This window comes from Neopelma chrysocephalum, unplaced genomic scaffold, assembly GCF_003984885.1.
Source record: "Neopelma chrysocephalum unplaced genomic scaffold, ASM398488v2 Primary Assembly neopelma1_59, whole genome shotgun sequence".
Lineage (NCBI taxonomy): Eukaryota > Metazoa > Chordata > Aves > Passeriformes > Pipridae > Neopelma > Neopelma chrysocephalum.
The window spans coordinates 13,390,543-13,396,669 of NW_020897714.1; the positions used below are offsets into that span (position 1 = coordinate 13,390,543).

The 6,127-nt window shown below is 35.0% G+C and overlaps 1 long non-coding RNA gene across 2 annotated transcripts in view; it reads left to right on the forward strand.

Annotated features, from left to right (window-relative positions):
• The window catches only part of LOC113966321, a 68,411-nt gene extending 62,542 nt beyond the window's left edge, over positions 1 to 5,869 (forward strand). The window contains exons 4-6 of one of the 2 annotated variants that reach the window (XR_003533778.1): positions 1,504 to 3,484; positions 3,599 to 3,886; positions 5,791 to 5,869. This is a non-coding gene — a long non-coding RNA (uncharacterized LOC113966321). Of the gene's footprint in view, positions 1 to 1,503; positions 3,887 to 5,790 lie in introns of both variants that reach the window. The other variant, XR_003533777.1, reaches the window with a different exon arrangement.
• Positions 5,870 to 6,127: the final 258 nt, after the last annotated feature.

Consider the following 6,127-nt stretch of genomic DNA (forward strand, 5'->3'; position numbering starts at 1 on the left):
CCTGTTGATGGGAGCTTCCTGCACACTGGGCTACAAATGAAAGAAAGGTCCACTTTATATCCACTGTGTTATATTTTTAACTAATAGGGGTTTTGCCATATTTAAATAAAATTTTTTTAAAATTATTTAAAAATATATTTCTTTAAAAGTAAAATATAAAAATGTTAATCAGGCAACTAATATGTAGATCTAAGTGCAACAGTCTTTTAAAAAATATGTATTTTGTAGCATAAGTATTATCTAGTGTAGAAACAGTAAATAAAAAAATAATTCTTAGCATATAGGTCTGGCCCTTCAGAAAATATACCCAATTGTGAAATGTTGGTGGATTAATACTTTGGAAGAAGCTAAAAGCTTAAGGAGTCACCTACTTAATATGCGTAACAAATAATAACCTGTCTGCTACATACAACTTCTCTTTAGCAACGGAGCCAAAAATTGCGGTTTTGTGCAATTCTATCAGCACAACTTTCAGGCTTATACTCAATTTTCAGCATATTCTTATATTTCGTTGGCTTCTGAACTGAAACATATGCCCATGTGATTTGCTGAAGAGTGGTGGACCCCAGGACACTTGAATGTTTTTGTGTGCTTAGGCCTAATCAAGAAGTGTATCCGGAATGTAGGATGTTTCTCGCAGAGTCAAAAATGTTACTGGTTTGACAGATCTCAAATTCAATATTTTTTTAACATAGCAGTGTGCTTTCACCAGAGTGGTCTGCTTTTACTTGCAGAGTATTGTGCTTGTGTAAGAACTCTCTTAGATGTCTTTCCTTTTAAAAAGAAAAACAAAAAAAATCAAAAAAACCCGCCCCAAAACCCAAAAGAGAAAGAATAACTCTTGCACAACTCTTGACGGAAGAACTGTGCTTTGTTCTGAGGTCAAAAGGAAAACTGAAACAAAAGAAGGGCCAGTTAATAGAATGTAGGATGTTTAGGTAAAATAAAGTAATTTCTTCCATGATGAAGATGATGTCTACTGTCAAGCAAGCACAGTCTGAAGAAGATGTAATAACTTATCTCTACCTGGGTTATTAGGATAAATCTGCAGATGAGGATATGTGTATAATGGAAGCTTCAAAAGCTGCAAATCTGATGTGATTAATGATTCAAAGTACAACACATTAGCTTAGATTTTAATGTTTGTAAAATGAATGAAACAATACATCTACATGCCAAAGCCATATTATCATAAACGTATTTGCCAAACTATAAGACATAAATTGCACTTAAATTTAGTAATCTATGATAGTATGCTTGAATGTATCTTTGTGATTAAATGTGAACAATTGCTTCTTTAAGGTAAAGGTCTGTGTATGTGTGATTAATCAGACTGAAATGACAGGGCGGACAGCTCATGCCATGCCTGGTTATCAGAGTGATTGATTTTAGTCAATGCTGCGGGTGAAAAAATATCTGTTAATAACTACAGCTGCAAAACTCCTGATGTCAGTGATAGCACAAATCACTTCTCACACTCTGTATTATCTGGCTCATTTGCAGATATGGAACATTCCAACGATCCACTGGAACACAAAATTTTAACGTACAGATTTATGCAAGAGGGATGACTGCAAAGTGCATTGCATGAGTAGTGTAAGAAGCTGAAAATTGCTGCTGTTGTAGCTGTCATACGCACGTTATTTTCTTTGGTATGTGTGGAGATTTTGCTGTCAGGCTTTTATCCTCCAGATTGTTTGTGCTGTACCTCTCTTCCTGCTTAAAATAGAAAATCAGTCACTGAACCTGGATGCTATTAAGTAAGTGTTCTTAGAATAGTTCTTAACTAAGTTGGTTGATTTTCACTTTCTGATGAAAGAACATTTGGTTGTTTATTGCAGGCTCTAAATAAACATGTTTTTCCAAAATCAACAGATAAGATTACAAATTACATTCCATCAACAGAATTGTTTACCATAGGTATATTCCTTGCCATATAATATTTATCTTTTTAGTTGTTATGTTTTTTATTTTGAAAGATCTCGAGTTTATCTTCATCTAACATTGTGTCTTAACTACGTTTTGCAGGGGTTAACAGGGAATGTGGATGTTTTATGGACCTCAGAGGAGGAGGGGGGCAACAAATAATCTTATGTGTTTGGTAGGATTGTTATTTTAAATCCAGCCCGTTACCCAGCCTTTTTGCACCAGCTTTTTATCTGACATTCCCTACTGGCCCAAAACAATATATTTCATATACCTCCAAACATAAAAATCTTTTCAGGTTGTTATAGTCCCTTGTCCCCCTGGAATTTACAGATTCATCCTTTTTCAGGAAGCACATACGACTGTGGTCTGAAATGCTGGAGTACTTGATTTCTTGGAAAGATAAAGTTGTCCTTTGCTTTTTCAAGCTTTTCCTCTTTGCTCTGTAGATAAGTTCTTTAACTGCAAAAATATTTTTATGAAAAAAACCAGACTTGTTAATGTGTATGCTATTTCATCACACTGTTGTTTAGTTCTGGCTGGTATTTTGCAGAAGACCAGAGTGTGGTCATAGTGATATCAGTTAGCCTCAACATTTTATTTATGTAAATGATAAGGGAAAAAATGTCCAGTTCAAGAAAGCAGAGATGATTCTTGCTTAGTAGGATATTAAAGCATTACTGTCATTATTATTTGTTCTTATTTCTCCAGAGGATCTGGGTCTTGATTATGATTCCGTTGTGGTAAGTGCCTCTATCAATCACAGAGAGATCAAGTCCTTGCCTGAAGATGTGCATATAAAGATACTCCATACAGCAGCATGCCTTGAAGGAGCTTGATGGTAATTTCACAGATGCCAAATATATTAATGTGAGTTCAGGTAGACTGGCACGTTTCTGAAGTCTCAGGTATTTCAAAATAAAAACTTCTATTTATTTATTTATTTTAATTATTACTGTGATTCTCACAGGAATAACTGTGATGCAGAAACAAAAGACTTGCCTGACTTTTAGATCTGCAAATTTCTGAACTTTGAATAATGTCCTTTTATATGTTGAGTAGGGTTGTGTGGGAATTCTATGTTAGGTGCTTTCATCAAAGAAATGGAAAATTTATAATGAATCCTTGCCACTAGTGCAATTTACTTATTAATTTACTGAGGAATCATCCCTTAATCTGAAAGTCATAAAATTTAAATAAAAAAACTTTTAATATTGAGAATGGACCCAATTGCCCTATAAGCAGCTGATAATTTTGAAAGGCTGTTGGCCACATATACCCATGCACTACCTTCCCTCACTTTCCTTTCATAAAAATAATGAGCATTGCACTAAATTGCAAATATGCTTTTGTCTTTTGCTCAATCAAAAGAGTAAGAGTTGACTTTTAGCCTGCTCTCGTGTGTGATGTTCCTGAGTTCACTGCTTGATTATTTGCAGATATGGCAAACCGAGAAGATACTGCCGGTTGTTTTTATGTACAAGAATCCCAGCCATGAAGGAATCTGAACTAGGAGGAGGAGGCAGGAGTTCCTGGCCACACTCTTTTGTTAACATCAGTAAGCCATTGCCATAGGATTGAGTGAAGATGCACCACCTCAGGAATTTTAGATAAAAGGTCACAGCTTGACACCAAGTACAGGGCATTTATATGCATCCATTCCATTTCACAGGGCATCCACTCTGTCTCCAGGCACAGCTGCAGGACTCTTCATGTATAAATAAATAACTTGCTTTAAGACAGATTATGTTCCTTGGATATCAATCACTGGTAAATACCGTGTTACTACTTACGATGTAAGAATACTAAATGGAAACTCACGAAGATTTCAGATTGCCATTATATTTATAGTCCTGGGGCTTACTGCTGAGAGCTATTGGATGTGTTTGCCTCTGAATACAGGCTGAAAGCTGCACTGGGATACTCATTTCTAGCTTGCCTCTCAGATTTTCAAATCAAGGTTAGTCATACAATCCTACCTCTGAATTACTGTAAATATTGCAAAAAGATTCCAATCTTTGCCAGTTGGAATTAGTAAGGAAACAAAACTCCAGACTCCTCCTTTCCTAATTACATATCTGGAAATGTTTTGGACCAAAGTATTCTGTGTATTGTGTGGTTACAGGGGCTAAATGCACTGAGGGAGAAGGAGTTAAAAAAAAAGTAAAAAAAAACCCTGAAGTGTTGGAGTACCTTCTAGTAGCTGCACAATGAAAGCACAGTTATTTTATTCCCCTTTCTTCTACCCAGCCATCAGCTCTTTTTCTGTCAGCAGTCAGACATTCCCGAATTCCAGCTGCAAATAATACGTCCCTCCATGTGCTGGCATCAAAAAGCAGGGTTGGTTTAACCCTGAATTGTTGCCATCATTCCAAGACAGCGAGTCCAGTTTCTTTGCAGTGTGTTCAAATGCTTCCCTCACCAGCTGCTCTTCTCCACTGGTCAAAACAAAGGTGAGATATTGTTTACAAATTCAGGAACTCTGTTGGAGACTGTCAGTGTTTTGAAAGAAGCCACAGCTGTGCGTTCTTAGATGATTCTCATCTTTTTCAATGAGTGCACTTGCTTTTTAATTCCTTATTAATTTTGGCTTATTTATAACTAATTCCAGACAGGATTCTTTTTTTTTTTTTTAATATTCCATTCTGTTTATCTTACAGGGGAATATATAGTTAGAATATCCATTTCCCCCCTTCCTCCCCCTTATTTAATATAACAACAGATTAGCTTGGGATATTTTTTACTGAACTATGAAGATAAGGAAAAACTCAAAGCTTGCTGAATACTCTTTGGTTTTAATTATTGTTGGTCTTAGGGAATCTATAAAGGGATATTTGTTATCCTTTACCTTTTTGACATAATTGCTCTAATTTTAGGGTTGGATTATTTTAGATCTGTAGCATCCTCACTTAATAACAAAAGAATGATCACGAACAGTATCCCGGAAACAGTATCAGAAGAGCCAAAACCATTTTGACCAAAATGCCAGCTAAGAGGGGGACACAACACTTCGTTATCCTGTTTGTGTCCAGGTGCCCTGAAAAGTAGACCTGCAGAAGTAATCTAGCCCAATCAACCAAGCTGCTAAGAGAATCATTGGAACTTGATGCAGCCATCCTTTTCCTTAATGAGCTTTAACATAGAACAGTAGAATTCATGCTGACCAAAATTCAGACCTGTGTTGAGGGATGATTGTTTTTGACTGGAGTTTAACAAGTATGATTTTTTTCTAAAGTCTTTTTTAACTTCTGTTTTGATTGAGTTACAACCACAAAAAATTAATTTCAGTGTGCCTCTTCATTTGTGTTTTCTGTTGTAATATTCTACTTCATACAACATCACGGTTAGTACACCATGGGCTTCATAACAGTGAGCCTCCTGAATTTTCCAAGAAGATTGCTTCAGTATGAGGGAAAGATTACTATTTTGCTATTAGTTTTTATTACAGAGTAAATAATTTCCAGATAAGAATGATTTAGCTTACCATAGTAATGCACAACATTTTCAAATATAGAAATCAGAAGCTTATTTTTACTACTTCTATCAAACTGTCACATAGGAGAAAGCCATTTATGAATTGAGAAAGGAAGATGGAGACTTTTTAGAGGTGTATCAGCTGATTTTGATACTTTTGAATTATCTCAGCATTTTTTTCAGTGGATTCATATTACAGACAGTATTTCTGACAATCTATTATATGCTTCATTGACCACAAGGTTTGAAATTCTAGTTCATATTGGCACAGTAGTGTTATATTTGTAATGATAAAAGGATAATTTTTTTATTTTAAATAGGTCTCTGTTGTTTAATTTGAGATCTGTAATTTTTTTTGCAGTTCATTACTTCTGCTATTTTTCTGTCTAGGAAAAAATGATTAAAAGAGACAGAGGGATCAAGGTGCTTTAAACTTGTCCATATGAAGAGATGGACTGTCCAAGGAAGGGTAAATGTACTTATATTGTCTATTCATCTTGCTTTAAAAGAATTAATGTTATGGTTTTCTGACTTTATTTTTTTTAGAGAACCAACATTGCTACTCTTGTAAATCTGTTTAAAATGTGCAACCCATGATTCATAATTAGATAGTATGCTTGCTTAATGCTGTTTTCATAAGTAGAGATCTTTTACTTAGGCATAAATAAAATTTCAACAGAATAGTACTATTGCTAAATTATAACCTCCTTATACTAAAAGTAATAAT